The sequence below is a fragment of the Lepisosteus oculatus genome, chromosome 14 (genome assembly GCF_040954835.1).
Source record: "Lepisosteus oculatus isolate fLepOcu1 chromosome 14, fLepOcu1.hap2, whole genome shotgun sequence".
Taxonomy (NCBI): domain Eukaryota; kingdom Metazoa; phylum Chordata; class Actinopteri; order Semionotiformes; family Lepisosteidae; genus Lepisosteus; species Lepisosteus oculatus.
The window spans coordinates 48,500,266-48,527,954 of record NC_090709.1 but is presented as its reverse complement, the minus strand read 5'-3'; the positions used below and the strand labels follow the sequence as shown (position 1 = coordinate 48,527,954).

Here is a 27,689-nt window from a genome sequence, read left to right as displayed (position 1 = left end):
GGGGTGGGCTGAAGCTGTGTGATGTAGGCCTGAAGCTGAAAAGCTTTAGGCTGAAAGTAGTGAAGAAGTTCCTTGACCTGGATAATGTCAGCATTTGGAAGATTGGTATGGGAAGCTACCTCGAGACTTGCGGGGGCTTGGGGCAGGAGACTCTCCTGGTGAGGCTGACTCCGGGGTTGATAAAACATCTGCCCTCCTTTTACAGGGAGGTCCTGCTGGCGAAGGGGTAGTTCATGTCCCAGCATGTCTCCTACATGCTGGAGACCCGGGCCCAGATTCTGGAACAGCCTCTGTTCCTCGACCCCCTGCTGGTGTCTCGATGGAACAGGCAGCTCTACGAGGCTGGCATATCCAAGGTCAAGGATCTTCTTTATGAAGTAAAGGACGGATTTCTGCCCACCCAGGCTATTGTCGACGCTGTGCGAGAGGTCGACGACGAGCTGCCTGTCAGTAAGATCCGTCAGGATTACGAGCAGCTCAAACTCGGTCTCCCGGACAGTTGGCTGGAGAAGCTCCATCTACAAGACGGGGCAGCAGGCCCGGGCTGGCCGGAGCTGAGGGTGAAGTGGGGGGACCGTGGGGTGGACCTCCTGGGGTGCACCACCAGCATGTTCTACAGGCTGATGATGGCGAAACGCTTCAGAGTGCCGGTCTCAGAGGTGTTCTGGGGTAAGATCTTCCCCCAGCTCGAGCCAGGGCGTACTTGATGGTTCTGCTGGATTGTCTGTTTCGCTCTGTTCGAGGAGCTGTTCTTGACGGGGTGCCCTAGAAAGAGCTGTTCCTCTTTGGGTACCGCGGGTCTGAGTGGGGGGGTTAATGCCATTTTAGTGAACCTCCTCCTCAGCCTATCGAGGACAGCTGTCTGGGAGAGGAGGAACCTCATGATGTACAATGGCCTGAAGCCAGACCTTGTCAGGCTGTACATTGCCAGGGTGAAGGACTGCTTCTCTCTCAGCCTGGACTACTGCAGGGCTGAAAGGCGGATGGCCGACTTTCGCAGGATCTTCTTAAACAATAACATCTTTGTGGACCTGCGGGAGGAAGGCTTGTACTTCCGGCTCTGAGATGGGGGTGTCTTTGAACAAAAGACACACACGGCTCCACCCTTTTCCACCCCTGAATAGAATTGGACAGTTGAATAGCATTTAATTCACATCGAATAGCATTGGTCCCTGAATAGCATTGGTGAAGCTCAGCAGTGGGCCACTGGGCACAATTTCCCACCGTTTCCATAGTGTAGTGGTTATCACGTTAGCCTCACACGTGCAATGTCCCCAGTTCAAAACAGAGCAGCTTTTTTTGTTGCCACGCACACTGTTTGGGGATTCGCCTATGCGCTGTGATCGAACAGACCCACTCACCTCTTAGTGTGGCGGGATCTGCACAGTGCATGTCGCAGCGCTTTCTGCTTTCACTTCAATGTGCTTCCTGATGTCGAGTCGTGTGCTGTGCAGAGGCTCTGAAAGCGAGAGCAATGAAAAGGTGCACAGTGCTGTGAAAGAAAACACAGAGAAGTGAAAGGCAGTCATTTCTCTAAGACCGGGGTAAAGTTAGTTGAAGTTCAAAAACGATGTTGGCACGCCTGTAGTGCTTTCGCGAAATCTCTTAGAGTTACAAAAACACTTGCTTTGTGTATAAAATGCATTGTGAATGCTTTCTCAGCCTTCACTTTGTCATTTTTATGACTTTTTTTTACCACGCTCAAATATTGTTTTGTCCATATCTTCACAATGGAAGCACAGAACGTCTTCAAACCAAATGCATTTAAAAGACCACAACTTCTGGAAATTTCCACATTCTCTACATCAAACTTTCAGTGAGCTAATTTCGTTTTTCATTGATGCATAATTACGCACTAACTGGAACCCTGGGGACCGCTGTGTGCACATGTTCACAATGCGAGAAATACTGTTCAATACGGCTTCATGCGAAAAACCCGTATATGACCTTAGGAAGCAGAACAGTGCAGTCTCCAATTACCCAGACTGTAAGATGACAAGATGAGTTGATGGAAAGAGCACAAAAGTTCAGCTCGTACAATAGGCAACGAAGGTCCCAGCGTCGTCATCGCACTTGAAAGGACTGCCTTGCAGACCAAGGGCAGTGGGCAGTGCCCGGTAAGAGGGGCAGAGGTGGTAAGACATGATGCCGAGAAGCATGAACCAAGGGGGATGAGCTCAAATGGTAGAGCGCTCGCTTAGCATGCCAGAGGTAGCGGGATTGATGCCCGCATCCTCCAGGTCTGAGTTTAGAGCTCCAGGAGCCTGGTGCTCTCATTTAGCCTCTGTGACTTCTGACAGGTGCTCCTCCGTTGCGGAGAGAATGTCCTTCAATTGTCAAGCGTTGAAGGGCCACACCTCCTTCCCAACCTCAGTCTGCACTGAGTGCGTCTCCGGCATTTTCTCGTCCAATTTGTCAGCTTAGCAAGTGAAAAGTATATCCGAGTGAAAACAGTGCTGATAATACTCTCAGGAATTGTTAGAAGACGTGCTTTTGATCATCGATTGCTTAACAATCACATTCGTTCGACTTGAGCAATCAAGCTCGTAGTTTTCCTTCAAATCTTGAAAGCTCTCAGTGAGAACATCATAGGCTGCAGGACGCCCCGTAACTTGATTACTTCAACAGAAAGAAGAGCAGACAGCTCCACAAATATGCGAGGCGCAGAGAGCGCAAGGCGAGCCGCACACGTTTCGGTGGCTGAGAGAGGGCAGTTTTTGCTTCTGCATTTCCCAAGTAAGGACGCATGACAACAAGCGATCGCGGTGCTCATCTACGACATAGTGGTGATGAGTTTTCAGTACGTGTTCTTTTGAACGAGCAATGAGGTTGCCGCCTCGGACAGCTGACTGCACGCTCTCATTGTGCCACGTGATGAGAATTCACCAGGCTCGTTCAGTCATTAGTCACATTCCATCGTTTGCCATAAGCAGACGCTGCGAAGTGATGTGGATATCAGTTCCCAGTCTTGTGGAAAAGGAGGAAAAGAGCACACAAGGGCTCGCCCGGGAGTTGAACCCGGGACCTCTCGCACCCTAAGCAAGAATCATACCACTAGACCAACGAGCCACGGCAGCACTTTCCATTTCAATCTGTCAGCGAGCTTGAGGATGGGGGAGAGGCGTCATTCGCTCGTCCAGTCAGACCTTCATCAATAAGTCAAGAAAGCCGCAATTACACGACTGCCTTGTAGACGAAGGGCAGTGAACTGTGCCCGGTAAGAGGGGAACAAGCGGAACTAGGTGACGTCGAGGCATAAGCCCCAGCGAGGGGGGTTGGTTTGTATGGTACAGCGCTTGCTTTGCATGTGGGAGGTAGCAGGATCAATTCCCGCATCCTCCAGGTGTGTGCTTAGAGCTTGATGTGCCAAGAGGTGTCCTTTAGCCTGTGGTCACGCCTTGCAGGGAGAGCATCGTGCAGCTGTCAAGCGTTTCGCAGCCACGCCCCCTTTTCATCTTCTCTCTGGCTTAAGCGTCTCCGCCACTCTCTCTTGACATTTCATGTCAGCTTGTCAGAAGTCCGAGTGACATTTTTAATGGCTGAGTGAGGGCACGATGCTGAAGCAGAGAGGCCACTTCAGCCAGAGAGACTTGTGCTAGGTGAGATCTGAAAGACGGACTCACAACAGAAACAGACCAAAAATGTATGGGTGAGATCAAAAGGCAAATGCAACATTCAGCAGAGGGCGTCTAAAGATTAGGGAACGGGCGACTGAAATCCATGTGAGGCAAACTTTCCGGTGTGTGTCCTGCAGCTGGGCTTGTTGGCGTAATTGGTAGTGCGTCAGTCTCGTCATCTGAAGGGCCTGAGTTTGATCCTCACACGGGGCAGGGCTGCTTCCTCTCTTGCTCTTTTCAAACACTTGCGGCAACTGTTCGCTCATAACCACGTCTGGAATGCGTGACCTTTACACGGGCGAGAAGCAACGCCGCATCCCTTTTCTAAAGAACATTCACATTCAGAAATAAGTCAAGAAATTTGCCATTACTTTCGCTCGCACTGCTGTCAGCCTGCCCATGTTGCCAAAGAAAGATTCACTCGGCGTCAACATGACAGAACAGCGATCACTTGAAAACAATGTTCCACACTCCGTAAGCAAGAACTTCAGTGTTTGCAGTCACCCGATATGCCGATAGTCAAAGGAGCGCAAAACACGAAGCGTCAAAAGACAAGATGAGTTGATGGAAAGAGCGTTGAATTGATGAGCACAAAAGTTCAGCTCGTACAATAGGCAACGAAGGTCCCAGCGTCGTCATCGCACTTGAAAGGACTGCCTTGCAGACCAAGGGCAGTGGGCGGTGCCCGGTAAGAGGGGCAGAGGCGGTAAGACATGATGCCGAGAAGCATGAAGCGAGGAGGATGAGCTCAAATGGTAGAGCGCTCGCTTAGCATGCCAGAGGTAGCGGGATTGATGCACGCATCCTCCAGGTCTGGTTTAGAGCTCCAGGAGCCTGGTGCTCTCATTTAGCCTCTGTGACTTCTGACAGGTGCTCCTCCGTTGCGGAGAGAATGTCTTTCAATTGTCAAGCGTTGAAGGGCCACACCTCCTTCCCAACCTCAGTCTGCACTGAGTGCGTCTCCGGCATTTTCTCGTCCAATTTGTCAGCTTAGCAAGTGAAAAGTATATCCGAGTGAAAACAGTGCTGATAATACTCTCAGGAATTGTTAGAAGACGTGCTTTTGATCATCGATTGCTTAACAATCACATTCGTTCGACTTGAGCAATCAAGCTCGTAGTTTTCCTTCAAATCTTGAAAGCTCTCAGTGAGAACATCATAGGCTGCAGGACGCCCCGTAACTTGATTACTTCAACAGAAAGAAGAGCAGACAGCTCCACAAATATGCGAGGCGCAGAGAGCGCAAGGCGAGCCGCACAAGTTTCGGTGGCTGAGAGAGGGCAGTTTTTGCTTCTGCATTTCCAAAGTAAAGACGCATGACAACAAGCGATCGCGGTGCTCATCTACGACATAGTGGTGATGAGTTTTCAGTACGTGTTCTTTTGAACGAGCAATGAGGTTGCCGCCTCGGACAGCTGACTGCACGCTCTCATTGTGCCACGTGATGAGAATTCACCAGGCTCGTTCAGTCATTAGTCACATTCCATCGTTTGTCATAAGCAGACGCTGCGAAGTGATGTGGATATCAGTTCCCAGTCTTGTGGAAGAGGAGGAAAGGTGCACACAAGGGCTCGTCCGGGAGTTGAACCCGGGACCTCTCGCACCCTAAGCGAGAATCATACCACTAGACCAACGAGCCACAGCAGCACTTTCCATTTCAATCTGTCAGTGAGCTTGAGGATGGGGGAGAGGCGTCATTCGCTCGTCCAGTCAGACCTTCATCAATAAGTCAAGAAAGCCGCAATTACACGACTGCCTTGCAGACGAAGGGCAGTGAACTGTGCCCGGTAAGAGGGGAACAAGCGGAACTAGGTGACGTCGAGGCATAAGCCCCAGCGAGGGGGGTTGGCTTGTATGGTACAGCCCTTGCTTTGCATGTGGGAGGTATCAGGATCAATTCCCGCATCCTCCAGGTGTGTGCTTAGAGCTTGATGAGCATCGTGCAGCTGTCAAGCGTTTCGCTGCCACACCCCCTTTTCATCTTCTCTCTGGCTTAAGCGTCTCCGCCACTCTCTCTTGACATTGTCACGCCCTCTGCAGCCAGGGGGCGCTCCTTCTCTGTCCTGTCCCTAGTTTCTGGTCTGCTGTCCTTCCTGTCCATCTCTTTCCCTTGGGCTATATATTTCCGGGTCTTGCACTCTGTCCTCGCTCAGCATTGAGGTTCGGATGTCCTGAGACCCGCCTAGCACCAGGGCGCCCCACGTCCGCTTCCTGAGGGCATAGGTTTCTATACGGCATTCCTGAACTCTTTGCACTAATGAGCCCGGGCCTTTTTCCCGTCTCGCCGCCACGCATATGGGTCTTTTTCCGCTCTCCTGCTCCCCACGGTTAGTCCCTTTGGACGTCCGAGACAGACATTTCATGTCAGCTTGTCAGAAGTCCGAGTGACATTTTTAATGGCTGAGTGAGGGCACGATGCTGAAGCAGAGAGGCCACTTCAGCCAGAGAGACTTGTGCTAGGTGAGATCTGAAAGACGGACTCGCAACAGAAACAGACCAAAAATGTATGGGTGAGATCAAAAGGCAAATGCAACATTCAGCAGAGGGCGTCTAAAGATTAGGGAACGGGCGACTGAAATCCATGTGAGGCAAACTTTCCGGTGTGTGTCCTGCAGCTGGGCTTGTTGGCGTAATTGGTAGTGCGTCAGTCTCGTCATCTGAAGGGCCTGAGTTTGATCCTCACACGGGGCAGGGCTGCTTCCTCTCTTGCTCTTTTCAAACACTTGCGGCAACTGTTCGCTCATAACCACGTCTGGAATGCGTGACCTTTACACGGGCGAGAAGCAACGCCGCATCCCTTTTCTAAAGAACATTCACATTCAGAAATAAGTCAAGAAATTTGCCATTACTTTCGCTCGCACTGCTGTCAGCCTGCCCATGTTGCCAAAGAAAGATTCACTCGGCGTCAACATGACAGAACAGCGATCACTTGAAAACAATGTTCCACACTCCGTAAGCAAGAACTTCAGTGTTTGCAGTCACCCGATATGCCGATAGTCAAAGGAGCGCAAAACACGAAGCGTCAAAAGACAAGATGAGTTGATGGAAAGAGCGTTGAATTGATGAGCACAAAAGTTCAGCTCGTACAAAAGGCAACGAAGGTCTAGGCATTGTCATCGCATTTGAAAGGACTGCCTTGCAGACTAAGGGCAGTGGGAGGTTGCTGTTTTGAGACGGAGGCATTGGGATGGTGGGCCGAGATCTATTCTTCTTAAGGAATTCTTCATCGTGAAAGATCGGTCCACAGGTCATCTAAAGAACTCAGGGAATCATGTGCTACTGAAGGGAGTGAAGTGCTGAAACACATGACATGCCCCCTTGATCTCACATGCACAATTCTGCTGCAATATACACAGCTACCGTCCACACCAGGCAGTGGGGCTTCAGCAGAATCTGCTACGCCACCTGTAATTACATATCCAGCTGCACACATATACATGGCCCTTCTGTCCTTTTCAGGATCTCAAAAAAAAGCATAGCGTGGTTTTCCTGTCACATGATTGACCTCATCTCCCTCAGAATGTGCCCCGCCACATTCATTGCTGAAGCAGGACGGAGGCTAACGGACATGTCAGAACAGTGAGGTTCAACGATCTCTCCAAAATATTGTGGTTGTAGTGGAAGAGATATGTTTTAAATTGTACCTTGGTATTTCAAACTCTCTCTAGAATGTTATCCATTTCTATTTTATTTTGACAGGAACTGTTAAAAGGCTAATGACACTAGATGAAAAGAGAAGAAAGAAAACACAACGTTTCAGCTGTGGAGCCTTCTTCAGGTGTGAGGGCTCCACGGCTGAAATGTTGTGTTTTCTTTCTTTTCTTTTAAGCATGGAATAGACCTATTACTTGTTCCTTTGCAGCCTACACATGGTGATGCAGCTCCCCACCTGAACTGCTAATGATACTAGATGCCTGGTAGTTTGTGGTACTTGGTTATTGTCTTATGTTTGCTCAAACTGCATATGTGTTGTAGCAGCGAGGCTTATTAATAAGAAAGAATTAAGTGTTCTGAGCCTTCCCAAATGAGGCCCCATCTCTGTTCATCTCTGTGGTGCAGCCACAGAGAAACTATTCATGCAGGCTGATTTAAGGTTTCCTTTGATAAGGGACAGCTCCCAAAGGGGGATGCACTTAGCTAAGCCTGGCTATCATGATCAATGGTCATCCATTGGCGCCTATCTGTCTAGGGAGTGCCAGATGGACATCTGGACTGCATTCCTAGGTGTCAGGAGTAAATGACTCATATCTCACCTTGATCAACCAATCAGGGACTGGAAGGGCCAAGTAACCCACGTGGGACTCTGATGCCCATGGAACTTTCACCAATCAACGAGCTGAAGTTCCTCCAGGTAAAAACAAGAAACACAGAGAGCCTGTAGTAAGATTCAGGAGAATTCTGTGTACTTTTCTAAAGGGAATTCAAAGGAGAATTCCAGGGCAGGACGGCCCAGGAGCAGAAGGCTCCCAAGGGCAGGACATTCTCGCAGAGCGCCTCCTGACCATCCTGAGACTCAGCCCAGACAACCACGGAACGGCCAGTGTGTCCGAGTGCCAGAACTTTCCTTTGTTCTAAGAGTCTAGAGCGGAGGTTGCCAGAGAGTAACCAGAGGATCCACCCGAGGTTAGCACCAGTAGCAGGCCTCGTGAACAGGTTGGAACTGTGGACAGCTGAATCACTATTCAGAACTAGCGCTTCATCAGGAACGAACTGGTCTTCTTCCTGACTTGCTGGGACCCACAGTCATCTTTTCTCCTGTGCGCAAACTTTGCTAGTTAAAGCCAACACTAACTAGCCGGTCAGTGAGCATCAGCAGCGCACCGTCGCAAGCCGCACAGCACAGCCTGGCACCGAGCCAGAGAGCGCGGATTGGACAGCAACAGCCTGCAACTGTTTCTTTGAGTCCGCAGGATATCTGAATCCCCAGAGATTGGATGAGTATTCAACTTCACTGCATTACTGCTCGAGAATTCAATTGTTATCCCAACCAGTTGATATCCATTTAATTCCTAAGAGTTATGTACTTGTTTTGAGTATCTAATGTAGAAGTTATAACCAAGTTCATTTACGAAACGGTCTAAATGAATGATATATTGAACGTATGTCCTTTTGATATGTGTAACACTTTGTAACTGATTGAATATATACCTTTTGTATTCTGATAACCCTCTCGATAAGATCTGTTAGGTTTATATGCATATTCTATGTATTAATAAATGTATCCTCGTGTATTAGTACCTGTGTGTGTGCGTTGTTTGAGTTATGTCGCATGGTTGGATTCTAAAGCCATCAAAAGAATCAATTTTGTGATTTACTGCTACAATTAATAATTGTCCCAGTAAATGCCCAAACCCTACAGAACTGGTGCCTTCAGAAAGCACACTGCAGTGTGATTGCATATTTTTGTGTATTTTCATATGTCAATATTTAATTCACTCACATTCCTGTATGATTGGAAGGAAGGCAGATTGGATTTGGCACAGGACGCCTGCTCATATATGTTGATCTTTGTTGGGCTGGAAAAACAATGATAAAAAGTGAAAAAAGCTCTCCCCAACATTTCCCTTCTCTTGGCCATGGTTACACTGCCCTTTCTTTCCTTCTTTTGTCCTTCTACAAAGATTCCAGGGCTCTTTATCCACCATAATATCAGAAGCCAAAAATAACCATCTAATGTGTAAACAGCATTTGTAATGTTGGTAGCTGGAAGAGGTTAAGTATGTTTGCAAGACCTAGTTGATTACACCACAGACTTACCTTGTTTTTTTTTCTCTTTTAAAGGCTGTGCTGGACTGTACCACTATCATTTGATTTTTTTCAAGACACATCGCAGTTCCATAGTAGAATTTATCAATAGTAGAATTCCATAGGACATTATTTATCAACATCTAACATTACCCAGTGTGAGACTCTGCCAGTAAACCTCAGAGCATTGAGTTCTCCACTGGTGAAGATGGCTTTCTGAAGTCATGAAATCCACTGCTGGGATGCCTGAGAGACAGTGATTGAATCCTGTCTGGAATTAGGCTCTCTGTTAGTGTTGATCTGTGGGAAGTATGTGGTAAAAAGGGAAAACTCCTTTACTTTAGTCACTTTGAAAGTTCAAATGTACAGATCTTCAGAAACCCCAGTCTGAAGGATGAAGCAGGTTCTGCTCAAGGAGTTGCCTACGTTTTGCTCCATTCAATCCAAGCAGATAGTCCAACATTTGCCTTCTCTTGGCCATGATTACACTGCCCTTTCTTTCATCTTTGTACTTCTACAAAGATTTCAGGACTCTTAATCCACCATAATATCAGAAGCCAAAATTAACCTTCTAACATGTACAAATCATTTGCGATGAAAGGAGGTGGAAGGGTTTAAGAATGTTTGTAAGACCTGGTTGATTACCACACATAGACATACTTTGTTGTCAGTTTTTTTTCTCTTTGAAAGGCTATAGGAGGGGTGTGATGGACTGTACCACTATCATAGAAGATGTTTTTCTTCTAAGGACACTTCTGTAGCGGCAAGGCATATTTAAAATACAGGAATTAAGTTTGCTGCTCCCTTGCCAGTCCCTCTCTCCCTCATCTCAGTGCAGCTGGATACAGAGAGGCCATTCCATCTGGTTCACATTTAAGGTGTTTTTCTAGCTGATAGAGTTTCCTGATAAGGAACAGCTCCCAAGGCTGAGATTCACCAGCCACCCTAATAAGTAGTCATCTCTGGCGCCTTACTGTCTGGGAGATTCCATGGGAGAGGTTCATCCCAAGGTTTACAACCCTAAGGTCAGAGGTCACTGTTACTCATCCTCCACCTCAATCAGCCAATCAGGAACTGGTAGGGCAGGGTAACCCCACGTGGGTCTCGAATGCCCGCGGAACTTTAAGCCACTGAACTACCGTAGTTCCTCCAGATAAAACAGGCAGCACGATGCCCAGAAGGTGCCCCTCCAGGACGTTCTCAGACTCAGCTCGGACAATCACGTGACGGCCAGTGTGTCCGAGTGCCAGGACTTAACTTTGTTTTAAGAGTCAAGAACGGAGGTTGCCCACGCATAACCAAAGGATCCGCCCGAGGTTAGCCCAGCAGCAAGCCCCTTGAACCACGGGTACTCCACCTTCAAAGCTCGCCTGATCAACGAGTGAACTACGGTTGGAACTGTCGACAGCTGAATCTCAGGATTCAAGACTAGCGCTACATCAGGAACTAACTAGTCTTCTTCCCATCTAAAGAGTGTGACTGGCTTGGACCCGTAGTCACTTTCCATGTGCACAAGCTCTGCTAGTTTCAGCCAACACTAACTAGCCGGTCTTCAAAGAGCATTAGCAGCGCATCGCAGCAGGAATCTCTCCCTCCTCTCCTTCTCGCCAGCCGCACCGGCCACTGCCTGGCACCGAGCCAGAGAGTGCCGATTGCACACAACAACAGCCTGCCACTGCTTCTTTGTGTCTGCGGGAGATCTGAATCCACACAGATCGGATGAGTATTCAACATTCTGCATTACAGCTCGAGAATTCAATTGTTACCTCAACCACAATTGATATCAATTTAATACCTATGAGTGATGTACTTGCTTTTGAGTATCTAGTGTAGAAGTTGTAATCCCAGTTCATTTACGAAACAGTCTAAATGAATGGTATACTGAATGTATGTCCCTCTTGGTTTGGAACTCTTCATGATTTAATATATACCTTTTGTATTCTGCTAACCCACACTCTTAAGATATGTTATGTTTATATGCACATTTTATGTATTAATAAGTGTATTAGTATCTGTGTGTGAGCGTTAATGAGTTAACCCGCAAAGTCGGTTTTCTAATAGCCATCAAAGAATCATTTTGTGACTTACTGCTACAATTAATAATTGTCCCAGTAAATACACAAAACCCCTACACACGCATGGAAACCAATATTTACCTGCTACTCCAGAATGCAGCAGAGAACAGTTGGACAGAAGGTTAGTATCTGTCGATACTGCGTCACAGAAGTCAGTCTCTTCCCCCTCATTATGCAGGCTGACTTGTTCACGATGAACTGTCCTCCAGTGACAGTCAGCTGCAATCACTGACTCAGACATGGTGTTGATACACTGAGGGCACTTTGGCTGATTTGGTTAACATGCTTTCCTCTTAAACAGGAGATGCTTAAATCCCAGCAGTGCTTTTCTTCCTGTCTTGTCTTACAAAATGTATCACTATGGATGATTACGTACAGCTTGATTTTGTTTAACGCAAGTTTTCATTTTCTTTCTGGAACAACTTGCTTTTCATGAAATTCATACAGCTTGTTAAAGATGAAATACAAATCTTGCCTTGTATATCGCAGGCTGGTAAGAAAAAAGCATTATTTTCTTTTTTTTAAGCTTGCAAATGGAGAAAAGGGACACACGTGAGTCTCTGTTAATTAAAAGGTTAGTGGTTTGAGCCCACCCAGAAATGCACTTCTCATTATTGCAATGTAAACCTCATCTCTACTTATTCAGATTTCTTAGCAAAACCTTAACCCACTTGATTTTTGCAAGAAATGTGAATGTTTTTGTTAAACAATTAAGTATGTAAGTCAATATCACTGGGAATGGCAAATAATGACCAACATTCAAGGACATCATATTCAGCCAAGGACTTTGATCTTCGAACGGCTAGCAGAAGAATTCATTTATGCTCTCGATGCATCCTTAGTTAGAATATTTAAAATTACGACACAGATTTGTTGGAGAACTTGACAAGCAAAAAAGACAGTTGGACAGCCTGATTATGCTAGGACTGTACATTTGTATTTTAATACTTTTGTATATTTATCTTAATTGTAATATACATGTAACCTTAAATGCTGTTCTATGTAAATACATTTTGTTGTATTTTATCATATTTTAGCTGAGGGCACAAGGGGGTCTATTATACCTTCTGAAACGTCCAAGACAACTATAACAGAGGCTCATATTTTAATATAATTTGCTTTAAAAGAAAACCACAATTTGTAAGTAAATAAGACAAAGGCAAAACATAAGTTCACAGGCACTTTCTGCATATTTACCACGACCTTGCCTTCTGATCATAAAAAGTCTTAAAATCTTGCATTTTACAAGAACTTTTTAATATAAATGGGACATTTAGAACATGGCATATGAGAATATATGGTTAACCGAGGATGAGCAACGGGTGATGGCACTTCCTGCTTCTTGCTATAAACCTACCCCCTGGTTATAAAAACATCTAAAAATTCTGACACTGAGGTGTGAGAGACAATGGAACAGACTATCAAAATCCTGAACTTTAGGAAATTTTACAGTGCCATTTTTTCAAATATGACCCTGTGAACATGGCATGTCCCTCCTTCCTCATTACCAAAACATCTCAATGTTCCAACACTATGTACATTGGTAATTACAACACTTCACTGTTGCATTTCTGAGTTGTGACATTGTGAACATGGCATGTTAAAGTATATAGAAACTCTAGATCAGAACAGGCTTAATGCAATTCATAGTGATTTATCATTTTCTGACTTTCTAAATGAAAAAAAAACAAATTCGGTGATTATGACACTTCGGTATGACATAAAATATGCTTCAATGATAGAATAAATAATCATGGAAAAAATACCCACAGTGGACATTCATAGTTGTGATTATAGGAATGTTAAATATCAGGTGAGTAGCTGCGTCAGCATGCGTAGGCTGCAAAGGAACAAGTAAAGGGTTATTCCATGCTGAAAAGAGAAGCAAGGAAACACGACGTGTTGGCCGTGGAGCCTTCTTCAGGTGTTAGAAAGACAGGGCAGTATGCACAGATAATTTTCTTTTTATCTTTGCTTACTGCAGTTTATCTTTGATGACAACATCAAAGACATTAAGGAATTCTTACGACTAACAGCTCCACATCAACTTCCTTTTATAACTAACCTCATCAGATCTCTCAACTGCACTCTTCTAGTTTCTCACTTCAGAGAAGGATAAAAAACTCAATCATCCTCTACAGAGAAAAACCATCAACACCCCTACCATCAACACCCCTCCACCAATCCTAACCTTGTTGTTACTATACCCTCTGACCTTTCCCTTTCACCCCTTTGCATCCTCAGCTTACATAATTTAATATTACAACACAATTACAATAGATTGGACGGTATTTACAGTTTAAAATTAAGGTAAATATGTCCAAATATCAACATCCAACTGCACAGTGCTAACAAAACAATGCTTGTCAAGTTCTCAAACAAATCTTCATTGTATTTTTAAAATATTTCAGCAGAGGATGTGACGGGAGTATAAATGACGATTCAACGATCATTTTTCTTGGGTGAATATGGTTTTCTGGGGAGTTGCGATGTTGGGCATTATTGGACATTTTTGACAAGTGTTGAACAGTCACATTTCCTACAAATATTAAAATGGCTATGGTTTAGCTGAGAAATCCAATCGACCTATGTGAAAACAATGTTTACATCACAGAAGAAACCCACCCCTGGGTGGACTTGAACCACCAACCTTTCGGTTAATAGCTAAACACGCTAACTGATTGCGCCACAGAGACTGACTGGTGGAGTCTCTTCTCGAATCAAAAAAAAAATAATCTCTTACCGTTTATTTTGCCAGCCGGTAATATTTCTTCTGCACTGATAACCAAGAACTGAATTTCATGTTTCACAAGCTGTGTGAATTTAATCAAAAACAAGTTTACCAGAAAGGAAATGAACACATGCATTTAACGAAATCAAGCCCTTTGTGATTGCCCAAGATGGTACGTTCTGTACTACAAGATAGGAAGAAAGACACGGCTGGGATTTGAATCACAGTTCTTTTGTTCAATAAAGAGGCACTTAAACCAAATAAGCTACGGTGACAGGACCACCATCACCTTTTACAGCCTCTTGGACACACCGCTCTGAGACATCTGCGTTCAGAAAGCGCTGAACCTGCTCTCAGAGCAAATTGCCTCTTTTACATACAGTAGCAGCCCCGACACTGAGAAACGAAGAGAACTGGCTTTTATCCGGCATTTTTCATGTCCAATGCGTTTGACATCTCCCAAGGGCGACAGAGTTCTTTTGCAACACTATTTCTTCTTCTTTTTTATTTCTGTACGCTTTGATAAAAAAACGAGAAATCGTGCAAGGGAAAAATGTCTTTTTTTTCATAGAGAAAACGTCCAATAGCGGTTTTTTTTTTCAAATTACAGTTTCAGGCTTCAGACACTTTTTAATAAAACAAAAGTGTCCGGAAACTCCCTAACTTTCAGGTTTGCTTGAACCTGTATTAAAAGAAGTTATTTGAAACTTCCGGGATTCCATTCTCTGATGTAGCTCTCTCTTAAGACGGATGTGATGTTTCGCAGATGTGAACTGTGCCTTCTCTCTTGTGTTCAAGGGTATTCGCTGTGTGAGATCCTAACTGTATGTCCAGTAGGGCTCTATTTTGTTTAGATTATCTATGTGGTGTACAGATAGAACTCAACTACATGGTGTGAATTCCGTGTTTAGGACGAGCAGAACCTGAAAAACGAAAAGCAGACCTCAATGTGATTTGAACATGCAGCCTTCTGATCTGGAGTCAGATATGCTACCTTTGCGCCACGGCTATCAGCACCTTTAAATTTCCCAAAGGAGACAAATCAACTTCACAAAAAAAAATCTCCTGTGAAGAGCGCCGCTCTTCTGAAGAGAGTCTCTTCATCCCAGACCACATTTAATTCTTCCTGCGCAGCTCTTGTGCAGGTGTTGTTCTCAATTACAGATCCAGGAACACTGATTTTTTTTCCCTATTTTTTTAACTTAAGTACCCCATGGTGCAACGGTAGCACGTCTGACTCTAAATCCCCAAGTTCATTTTCGAAGTATATCGGAGTCAACTGATACTGATCAGGTTCTGCTGCTACTGAACCCGCAGTCTTCACCTTAAAGTTCAATTCCCCAAGCCTTTTGACCTTATATGTCCATCCCTTCTCATCAAAATTTGTATTTTCACAGAGTACCCTTCAGAAATCGCAGTATAGAATGAAAAAACTCCAGTAGATCTCGGCCGCTGTTGGTGATTTTCCTTTAAAAATAAATGAATCTCTGGAAATTTTACGGAGTGTATCACTTTCACTGAGACCGAGAAGTGTTAAGCTGTACATGAGTCTTTGTGGTTCGGTTGTTAACCAAAAGGGTGGTGGTTTGAGCCCTCCCAGGGACACTATGAGCCTTTTAATGTACACACCCGTCTCACTTTATCTCCACGGCCAGTCTTGTACCGCAATCAAATACAGAGCCCGTAGGAGGCAGTAAGCTCGCATATATAGCTCACTGTGTATATAATGAAGAAGTAGAGGTTAGTTTCTCATCTGCGCGTTACAGAGCCTTACGCAACTTGTACTGTACCAATAGCTAGGGTTTGATCCCTGCACGGGCTATTAGTTGAAAAGCCATTGTAAATGACGTGTAAGAGATTTATAGATACTGTAGATCAGTGGTTCTCAAACTGTGGTACGCGTACCGGCAGTGGTACGTGGAGTGCCACCAGGTGGTACGCCAAATGACCCTGGAACTGTATAGTGTGCACTGCAAAATCGGGACGGGTTTTCATATTTTGTATTTTAATACGTGTCGAATACGCAGCCTACGTACTACAATACAGTGCATGCTAATACTTCAGTGGACACAAGAGATACTCTGTAATTCTATACCACTCTATAGGAATGCGTGCTACGGATGCAAGTGACCAATTGTATTTAAAAAAAGCTATTGTATCTCCAGCAAATAGGGAGAAAGGAAAATGTGCGTGATTTTGGAACAATGCCAACATTGTAAACACAGGAATGCAAAGAAATACGTGCTACGAACGCAGGCAATCTTGTGAGCACACGAAAGCGTGATAACAGAAAAATATTTAAGAACTGTTCGAATTTGAGAAAAATACACCAAGCGTCTCTGTGTTTCGCTCCCATGCGCATGAAATAAAAACTTTAAATAAATACGGAAATAAAAACAGAAACACGGAAAAATGCAAGCTTGCGGATTGCTAAAGCAGGTAAGCTACACTATTTTTGAAGAACCTTATTTAACGTTGGCAAAAGAGCTGACACGTATTATGTGTGGAGAAAAAGCTGCTAAACAGCTCGACCTGCTGCCCCCCTCCCCCTGAAAGACACAGTCATTCATAGAATTATTGAAATGAAGGATTATATCAAAAGTACACTGATAGAGCGCGTTAAGATGAGCAGATGTTTTTCACTGCAATTAGATAAGTCTGTAGTCGATTTGGCCAATTTGCTCGTTTACGTTAGATACGAGTTTGAGGGTATGTCCCATGAAGACTTTCTGTTCTGTAAACCGCTACCAAGAGGAACTACAGGAGAGCACATATTTCAGCTTCTGAATGAATTTTTCGAAGAGAATGGCCTCGACTTGATAAAATGTGTCTGAGTTTGTACAGACAGTGCTAGAGCAATGACAAGCCGACATAACGGTGCAGTTGCACGAATTAGAGAGGTTGCTCCAGAAATTAATGTACGCATTACAACATCCACCGCGAGACTTTTGCCGTCAAGAAAATGCCTGACGATTTAATATCTGTTAGACTCTGTTGTGAATTGTATCAAGGCTCGAAAAATTAATTCACATCTCCTTTGCTCAACTAAATAGGCTCACCCCTCTCACTGAAATGGTGCTTTTTTATTAGTTGTTGTTAATGTTTTTTTTCTGTAAAATACTTTGAGAAGCCACCTTTAAAGGCGCTATATCAAATAAAGTTCATTATTATAATATTTATTTCTGGGGTTCCTATGAGATGATGACTTGTAGGTGGTACTTGGATGCTTTGGTTGGATTAGGGGTGGTACTTGGTCCAAAAAGTTTGAGAACCACTGCTGTAGATACTTTATTGATCCCATGAGGGAAATTAATAAAGCTTATCCAGCTAGCTTTTATGTTTCACACTAAATTGCGATCTTGAAACCAAAATAATTAGAAATATGGAACACAACCGTTGTTCTCCAAGAAGGAAAGCTGTTTAACACTGACGTCACTCCTTTTTATTTAACCCAGATTGTGAAGACAACTCCACCCTATCAAAGGTAATTGTTGCACAAAAGTTGGAAAGCACACTCTGAATCCATCTGTACTGTATATTTGATTTCCGCGATCCGTTCAAGGCTGCTTGGTGCTTCGCAAGCAAGTCATTTCAGGGAAGAAACTCAGTTTAGAGAACTACTGGTGCATTTTCACTCATTGAATTTGATCTTTGTACTCTCTTTTCATTCTCAGCTATAATATTTCAAAATTACAGTTCGGATTTGTTGGAAAACTTCACAGGCATTATTAAGTTAGGACTGTACAATTGTATTTTAATATCTTGGTATATTTACCTTCATTTTAATATGGATGTAACCATAAATGTTGTACTTTTGTCGTACATTTTAACTGAGGACGCACGACGACTATTATACCTTGTGATACATGCAAGACATCTGTAAACGAAGATGTAATTACAGTCAAATTGGCAATTAACAGAAAACCACAATTGTATAATATTATTTCTCTATGTCGATGATCAGTTGAAGGATTTGAAGAAACTATATATTATTCCTCGATATCGATGATCAGTTGAAGGATTTGAAGAAACAGCAGCGATAGCAGGTGATTTTGGTTTTGAACCCATCTTTACACCTCAATAATCCATTTGTCCTCGAAAAAAGAAAAGAGAGGCATGTTTTGAGTCTCATAATGATCATCTTCTCGATCCAAAGAAACATATAAATTTGATTCCTTCCGTAGTATTTTGGATTTTCTTACGAAGATCTCACGAAGTGTTAGCGTTCGGTAGCGATAACACTGCTGATATTGATCGAGTAGAAATCTATGATGTATTGACAACTTTATCTGAAGCGAAAAGTCCTAGAACGCTGTCTATGAAGTGTTAGGATTCATACCAAGATATACTTTTTGTTTTCAACCCAAAATGCTGCTATTGCATTACACATTATATGAACATTACCAGTTTTGGTAGCTTCTCTGCATGATTTTTCAAAACTGAAACTAATTACAAAATTATTTAAGATCAACCATGACAAAAAAATTATAAATCAGGACTAATATTAATATCAACTGATGTTACTACAGAAAAAAAGATTTAACTGAAATATTAATAAGACTATGCAAGCCTAAAAAGTAGAACAATTCAATTTATATAACTTTTTTTTTTTAGAAATGGGCTCACACACCGGAAGACACTAATGTTTCTCTTCGTTAGAGTATGTGAATAACAGTTTAACCCAAAATATTTGGAGTCCAGAGGGAGGACTTGCTCGCTGAATGATCTCTCAAGAAATCCCTGGTGAGATTCAACAGGTGTTTTCTTCAACAGCCACTAAAAGTCTGATGACCTTCTCTGGATTTCCTGAATATGACGTAAAATTAGTTCAAATCATTTGGTAGTTAACACAACGAAATGCTTTGGAGGTACATTTAAAACAGCAGAGCAAGACTGTAGCACTTCGTGTGTGACTGAATTTAATTGTGTAAACCTGGCTCTCTATGAACACGAGCAAAGAGTTCTTACTCAACAGAAGATTGCGATGTGAGCACAATAATATAAGACATCTGGAGACGCCAGAGATTGAACTCAGGACTTCATACATGAAAAACATGCACTCTACCACTGAGCTACATTCCCTATGGCACAGATGGTGGAACTGACTTAAAGATGTGCATATGTTTACTGACCACAATCCACCCTTCATGAATAATTGAAATGAATAATTTATTTTTATATCCAGTCACATGGGCGACGGTGGTTGATTCTTCAATGGGGGAGTGCGTTTTTCTACCTCCTTACTCGACTGTCTTTCAATTATGTTTTCTTTGAAACCTTTTTGCATCTTTTAAGTGCTTGCAATTAAATTACGCATAGAAAAACAGCAGTACAGTTGATGTTCATGGACTGATGCACACAACTCCAGTGATAAAGCCCTTTTGTAAATATTGTAGAAGAATGTTAAAGGGCGAAACAACACTCCAACCACGTGAATGGTAACAAGAAGGATCGTGTTCTTATTTAATATGTGCTTTTGAATTGCCTCGTCAATACACACAGGCTTTAGAGATGGACAAATAATTGAGTGAATCAAATTAGTTTTTGTTGGTCGTCTGTGTCTTCATAACTTTGTAGGTGAGAGAGAGGATTGCGAAAATGTGCAGGTGCTTCTCAGAAGTGCGTTGGTGGTATAGGTTCCTTCAAATAACTGAGCCAGTGCATCCCAAATCTTTTCAAGATGATCTGTGATCTGGTAACACATCTCCTGAAACTAACATTCGAGGTAGGAAGTGTGCTCTTAAACACCAAAACACTCAAAAAGGAAGAAGCAGATCTCTGTACACAAGACGGTAGTGCGATATTAGAATTTCAGAGTTCTTGACGGATTCAGGCTCCTTCTCAGAAGTCCTTGCTCGCCAAATAACTTTGCAGCTGAGGAAGAGCACCACGGAAAAAACCCAACTCAACAAGAGAGCGCGTTGGTTGCTCTTGCTCTTAATGCAAGGAGCTGTTTTTTTTCGCTCGCAATAATAATTATTAACCAGAAACAGCAGCACAGGTAGGTCGCATTTGTGATTATGTCACTTCTCTGCTTCAGCAAGGTCAATAAAAGACTCTGAAAGTAGTAAAGCAAAACTGAACTCAAAATCATATTAGGAATTCTGAGCGATATCTCCATACAGGTAATCCAACAGAACGTTGAAATATTTGAATATCATCTCTCTGTATATTGCACTGCTTTTAACCCAGAGTAAAACTATTGGATTGAAGGAATGCTAACCGCTGGGTTAAAATGTATAGTTGTTATTTGGAGAAATCTGTAAACTCGTGATCTTATATGTTTTAAAAGACAGCACAGGAAAAAACAGTGCTGATTATTTTCCAGAGACGGAGCACTGATGACCTATCCAAGCTAATCGATAAAACCCACCCAGTGGATACTCTAGCAGAACGTCAAAGAACATTCACCTTTGTATCCAAAGAAACCACAGGAACAACATCAGGTAGCACAATCAATTCCCCTTTTAAATCTTTCCTTTAAGGTATGCTATGTGAATTCATGAAGATAATCCTCTGATCTCTTTTGATCACGAACAAAGTACTTTTGATGGAGCGCTATGTTCAAAGATTTAATAAGCTTTACCCCTGCCAATGATTCGGCGTGAAGAATTAAAAGTTTCACAGACAAAAGCAGCTCACCACCACAGCCAATATTAAATGTACTTGCCGGTACACTATCATGTGCACTGCTTCAAAAGTGATCTCAGCAGATGTTGTTCCCTACATAAAGCTGAACGTGCCAAAGAGAATTTCTGTTGAGAAAACAAAATATTTTTTCTGCCTTGATGTTAAGCCTATCTTTTAGAAAGTCTATCTCTAAACACCTACCGCAGCCTAACAAAAAGCGCTTTTACTGATCGTATTGCAGGTCTTAAAACATTAACATTTGGCAGCGGTGGGATTCGAACCCACACCCCCAGAGAGACTGGCGCCTTAGACCGCTCGGCCACGCTACCTTCCACCAGCTCCATCTTCCTCACATTGCTGGCTTGGAAAATGCCGGAGGCTTCAGCTCTTGATCTAATGATATCATGACATGTGGAAGTGACTGCACCTTCATCTTCCGAGATGCTTTCAATAGCACAAATGCTACTTTCACCGGCACAAACATAGCAATAACGAAGGAGGTGGGTTTCATCCTTTGTGCTGTTTGTAGGGGCGCAACTCTATGTCGATCTACTGACTTGAAGAGCAAAAATCAAAATCCTCTGCTACTACTATTGCTTTTTTCATAGTTTCTTCAAATCCTTCATTTGAACGTAGATTTTGAAGGATATTGATGATAATACCACATAAATTGTGGTTTTCTTGTGATCGCCAATTTTATTCAAATACCAGCCTTTTTACAGTTCTTTGCGTGTTTCACAAGGTATAATAGCCCCCCTCGCATCCTCAGCTAACATATTTTAAAATTGCAATAGATTATACAGCATGCATGTTTACATTTATATTAAAATTAAAGTAAATATACAAGAATACATACAGTGCTAACCCAATAATTCTTGTCAGGTTCTCCAACAAATCTGCGTTGTTATTTTAACATGTTTCAGCTGAGGGTGCAACAGGAGTATAAATGAATTTTCCCGCCAGCCATTCAAAGACCAAATTCCATGAGTGAACATTATTTTCGCAGACGTTGCCGGCATTGGACTTTGCCGGTGGTATTGAATTATGTCCACAACTGTTGTAGTAGTTCCTTCTTGAAATTCGACACGTGCAAAGCACTCGTAATATCATAGGTGTTAACGTTCGCTGAGACTATTCGAGTCATGGTGTGTATCCCTGCCTATCATTGGGAGACGGGTAGCTTTTTTATACTCAGATTCCAATCTTCAATGCTTTGTGGGAGAGATTACATAACTTTCATTTTCTCACATTTTCTGACGACTGTTCCAAAGGGGCACCCTGTCAATTCCGAATACTTTTCAAAAATCTGCCTGCATGTTTGATTATTGTCATTTAATTTCGAAAAAGTTCAATATTGATCATAACTAAAGAAAATAATGATCACGAACAAAAAAGGGATAAAGATGCGAGTCGATCTTGAATCACAGCTGGGTGACACAGGCTTCTGTTCTGATATGGTTGTACGAGAAACAGGAGGAATCGCCAATCTCCTATAGAACATGAGTTGAATCAGGAGTGAGACATTTCGTATACCCGTGCATATGTCAACGCCTGACCTACATCGTAAAACTAACATTAAGTTGTCAGAGACATTCATTTATATACAAACAAGAGACAGACCAAGTAATAATTCTACATTAGTTCAGGTGGGTAAACCTGAACTAACTAACTAATAAACCTATTAATAATTCTACATTAACGTGTCCTACACTGATCAGACTAATTGACATGGTCTGATTCAGAGCCTGTGCAGTTCGTGCTAATTACAACAAGGACAGTTCTGAACCCTCATCACCGAACTGAGCACAAGTTCAGCTGTTCTCCAGTTTTGTTACGCATGGTTTTTCATTGCAATTGAGTTCAGAGCTGGAGCTGATCTCCAGACAGTACAGTGTTTTGGGTAAGTTGTCAAAATTCACATGAGGCTGCAGACAACTTACCCAAAGTGTTTTCTATAGCTTTCAGGTGGAGTTCATTTATATAAAAGAATGTAAGTGGTATAAACGCAACAAGCCAGACGGCAGGCCAACCTATAATTTTCCGACGCGAGGCCTGACGCGTTATTCATTACGCCACTGACCCTGCTATTGCAGTACTAAGAAAAACACATTTTCTACATTTATGTCTGTTTAAAAATCACTCTAAAAAAGACAAAGGGTTTGGGTGTCGCGCTAAAAATCCGCTTCATTTCGAATGCAAATAAAACCCGTTTTGTTCCAAGAAATCACAAATTTGTCACATCTTTCATACTATACTTCTCTCTTGTATCAGTAAAGCATTTTGATTTAAACTGAACAATATATGAAAGGTTTCATCTATACATTTACACATAATAAGTATACGAATAAATACTCGGAAGAAGCCGCAGCTCAGGTATTAGAGAGATTTAAAATCGGATCGGAGGATTTAGAGCCCAGACTGCAAACCAACAGCTGACACAGGTCTTTTATAGAACCGTTTTGATTTCCTCTGCTTTGTCCCCATGACGTCATTGTCCTGCTCGCAGCCGAGCCCGACACACGTCTGGTTTCTGTCGCTGGGCGCACACCCTGCGGTCCATGCGGGTCCTGATACCCCAGTACAATGACGGGGACACTAAACTGTAAACAGGTGCCGTCCTTCGGCTGAGACATTAAACCGAGGTCCTGAGTCTCTGTGATCATTCAGGAGAATGGTGGTGGTGGAGGGGAGTCCCCATTACCTGTAAAGCGCATTGAGTGGAGTATCCAGAACAGCGCTATATAAGTGTACGCAATAATGATGATGATGATGATTATTATTATTGTAATGTAAAATGCAATAAAAAATAAAAAAAATATCAAACTTTGATTCAAAATAGTGTAACGCTTACGGCCGACAAGCAGTGTGTGTAAGAGCCGGCGTACCAGAGTGGGTGACGTCACCGCCCTTCCCTGTGATAGCAGGACCACAGCTACTGGGCTGTAGAGAGATCTCTCTTTAGCTCACGGGGCTATGTCGCTGCAGAGAGACGCGGAAGTCCCGGGTTCGAGCCACCTATACTTTGGGCCGACCAGATGCGGCAAGGGCGCCCGCCTGAGCCCCCGTTGCGTTACAATAGATTAATGTAAAAACTGATAAAGCTAATGCTTTTTTCAGGGCTATATCTACGTTTTTTTAAAAAAGCGAAGTCTGTCGCGATTGTGAAAGTTAGAGAATGTGTTCCAGCGGGTGCCTTCATATCGCGAGCGTCAGTCTCGCCAGTAGCTGCGAGAAAGTTAAAAGCGCACAAGTGATCTGTCTTTCGTCAAAGTAATTGCCGGAGCAGTAAGACTCAGAGCACCATCCAGCAGCTGTAGACGATGTTCGGGGAAGAGCTAATTCTGTTTTTAGCACAGGGAGTGAGAATGAGCTCAGTCCGGCTCCCAGCAGAATCCATCCTGGTTTGGTTACAGTGCGTCTGAGGCTCTTTGGATCGCAACGTAAAAAAAAACAATTGCTCACATCGTGTGACTTCCTCGACAGGAAGGAAAGATATCACTTAAAAAAGTCAGAACTGAAGATTTGGATCCTGGGCCTCAATTTGATCAAATTATTAAAATAATAACTATCAAAATATCAGATTGTGTTTCTGCAACATTTCGTGCACAGTACGCCATTTTAATCTAAAACAGTCACAACGAGGGCTTTACACGCAGTCTGGGGTATTTTCCCCTTTTATATTTTTGCCACTTTATATCGAACCTGTTATACTCCCAGAAGTGCACAGTAGCTTGTACTTAATAAAAATGTACAATTCACCACTGGTATAAACAGATGTGTGCCGTGTTTGCCTTTGTAAGCATTTGTTTAAAAAATAAGTTCACAATACGATAAAAACACAGAAAGCACAAACTTTATAATACAACGATACAAAATCAATACCAAATCATTATTCTAATTAAGTACCTATCCTTTGAAAACAGAGAACACCTTTATATCTACAAAAAACTTGACATTGTATGTATTTTTGAATTACAAAGCAGACAGAGTAGTCCCTTAATTCAAAGATCAGATCTTGGCCAAAACAAGACAATCAGACGTGGGCTGAATTCGGAACAGGAACCTCTACTTCGTCGTTTATTGAGCTTTTGATCAATGTCTGCATGAAACAGATTCGCTTTTTTAACTCTTTGATTAAAGTACACAAAACGCACCTTCTTTCGAACCGGAATCGAACCAGCGACCTAAGGACTTCCTGCTGATTCCACTACACTCCTCCTCTCGACCAACTGATCTATTGAAGGGATGGCGGTAGGTTTTCTGGCACATACTGCCCAATGTAGTGAAGTGTTCCGGGTGATTTAAATCCCACTTCGACATCAAGTTTCCAACTCGTTTCCTTAGTCTTGTTTACCTTGAATTTAAGCCACGAACCAGGATTCTACTGTATAATCTTCCGGGGATATTACAAAATGTTTGATGGGGCATCAATCATTCCAGGCAGAAATTGATTCCTTTTTTTTCTCGAGGGATCATATTAAACATTTCATTAGTATTGAGAGGAGGATCACCATGAGACACAAAACAAACAGTTTCTTTCTGTCTTTATTAGAAAGTAGCGTTTGTGCTACATTAATAATATTTTCGTGGAAATAAAGAAGTTGTAAATTTTAAAATTTATATTTGAATCGAAATGTGGTTTTGAGTTAAATATTAGCGTGTTCATGTAATTAGTTTGTGTTTGTCATTACTATATATAGTGCCATGTTACTAGAATTTGTAACTGAAGTTTAATAGTTGTGTTTTTTTATGATGGTTAGACATTTGTTGATTACAATATTGTATATAATGTATAATTCGAAATACATATTTTTCAGGTGTAAATAATTGTATATTTTAAGAATAAATTTCTAAAATAAATCATTGGCTTTATTTACTAGTTCCTACACCTATAAAAATCTTTCTTTGATGTATAATAGACCTTTAACTATATATGTATAATAGTCTTCTAAATTTATCTGTATAATAGAACTCCAACCATTTATGTATAATAAACATATAATCATAGATGTCTAATTGACGTATAACGATATACGTATATTAGAATTTCATTCTAGACCAGTTACAGAGCACATTTACACGTCTGGTATGCGTTTAATAGTCGTATATTCTACATCTTTTACCCACTGGGATGTGCCGATTTTAACTTGGCAAACCAAGATACACGTTTTCTAATGAAGCCTTAATTAAAAGACAGTTTGTTTCTCGAAAGCGTGTTATGTAAAATAAGAGAAAAACGAAAATATATGGATGGTAATCTTTCAAAGCTGAAGATTTTACTTTTGAAAAATTGACATTTTATGTGATGTATTCGCTGGTTTTAGAACTTTGCTGTACTTCCTGAATCATTTTCAGTATTATAAAGTGGGTGTAGATTTTTCTTTCAGGTTAGGACGACCGGGGTAAAGTTAGCTTGAAGTTCGAAAACGATTTTGGCACGCCTGTAGCGCTTTCACGAAACCTCTTAGAGTTACAAAAACACGTGCTTTGTGTATAAAATACATTGTGGATGCTTTCTCAGCCTTTACTTTTTCGTTTTTATGACATTTTTTTGACCAAGCACGAATATGCTTTTGTCCATATCTCCGCAATGGAAGCACAGAACGCCTTCAAACCAAAAGCATTTTAAAGACCACGACTTGTGGATATTTCCACAGCCTTTACATCAATCTATTGGTGAGCTGATTATCTTTTTTTAAACCTCCGGTTTTTCATCGATGCGTAATTACGCACGAACTGGAACCCGGGGGACCGCTGTGTGCACACGTTCACAAAGCGAGAAATACTGTTCAATACGGCTTCATGCGAAAAACCCGCCTATGACCATAGGAAGCAGAACAGCGCGGTCTCCAATTACCCAGACTGTAAGCACGGGAATAAAGCTTTGTTTGATTTCTGAAACCCTTCCTTTACGTCCTGTTTTCATTCAGGTAAGGGTCAACTATATTGAAAATACTACTGACAGCAGGAAGATTAAAATATTCTTTACTCAGCAGCTTATTAAAAACAGCTCCCATGATGTTCAAACCGATTTTTTACACAGAACACTGACACAGCTTTGTGTTCTGAATCTCTTTTTCTCTTGCTTTTATTTAATGTGGCACAATGCACTGGTTCACAAACCAATAGCATTTAAACCACAGCACCCACAATGCTGCAGGTAAGTGTTTTGCACACTAAGCAGGTCATCTGACTATTCCCAGCTTTGTTTTGGGTTATGGAACCTTTATTTTTTTATGATTTTCTGAAGATAACACTACAGGTGGGATGGGTGGGTTGTCTTCATGGCTCAATAGCATTGCAAATACAGCACCCACACTGCTGAAACCAAGTGTTTTACACACCAGACAGGCCCCCGAACCTCATACAACCTTAATGTGGCTGTGGCCCCTTTCTTTATTTTGTAATGAGTTTCTGAAGATAACACTACAGGTAATACACTGGGACGGGTGGGTCGTCTTCATGGCTCAATAGCATTTCAAATACAGCACCCACTCTGCTGAAACCAAGTGTTTTACACACCAGACAGGCCCCCAAACCTCATACAACCTTAATGTGGCTGTGGCCCCTTTCTTTATTTTGTAATGAGTTTCTGAAGATAACACTACAGGTAATACACTGGGACAGGTGGGTCATCTTCATGGCTCAATAGCATTTTAAATACAACAGCCACACTGCTGAAACCAGGTGTTTTACACACCAGACAGCCCCCAGAACCTTATACAACCTTGCTGTGGTTGTGGCCCCTTTCTTTATCTTTTTATGAGTTTTTCAATATGGCACCATTAGACAGGCGGTACATGGGGATAGTACATCGTGCTCTTCACGAGTCAATAGCTCTTCAAGCACAACAGCCACAGTGCTGCAACCAGGTGTTTTACACACCAGACA

General features: G+C 42.5%; 3 non-coding genes across 3 annotated transcripts; all 3 read right to left on the bottom strand.

Moving 5' to 3' along the window:
- Nucleotides 1–2,997: 2,997 nt before the first annotated feature.
- trnap-agg (transfer RNA proline (anticodon AGG)) lies at nucleotides 2,998–3,069 on the bottom strand. Its single transcript has one exon. It is a non-coding gene; the product is annotated as a tRNA-Pro (tRNA).
- Nucleotides 3,070–5,184: 2,115 nt separating this feature from the next.
- Nucleotides 5,185–5,256, bottom strand: trnap-agg (transfer RNA proline (anticodon AGG)). Its single transcript has one exon. It is a non-coding gene; the product is annotated as a tRNA-Pro (tRNA).
- A 15,802-nt stretch (nucleotides 5,257–21,058) lies between these two features.
- On the bottom strand, nucleotides 21,059–21,127 carry trnae-cuc (transfer RNA glutamic acid (anticodon CUC)). The gene has a single exon. It is a non-coding gene; the product is annotated as a tRNA-Glu (tRNA).
- Nucleotides 21,128–27,689: the final 6,562 nt, after the last annotated feature.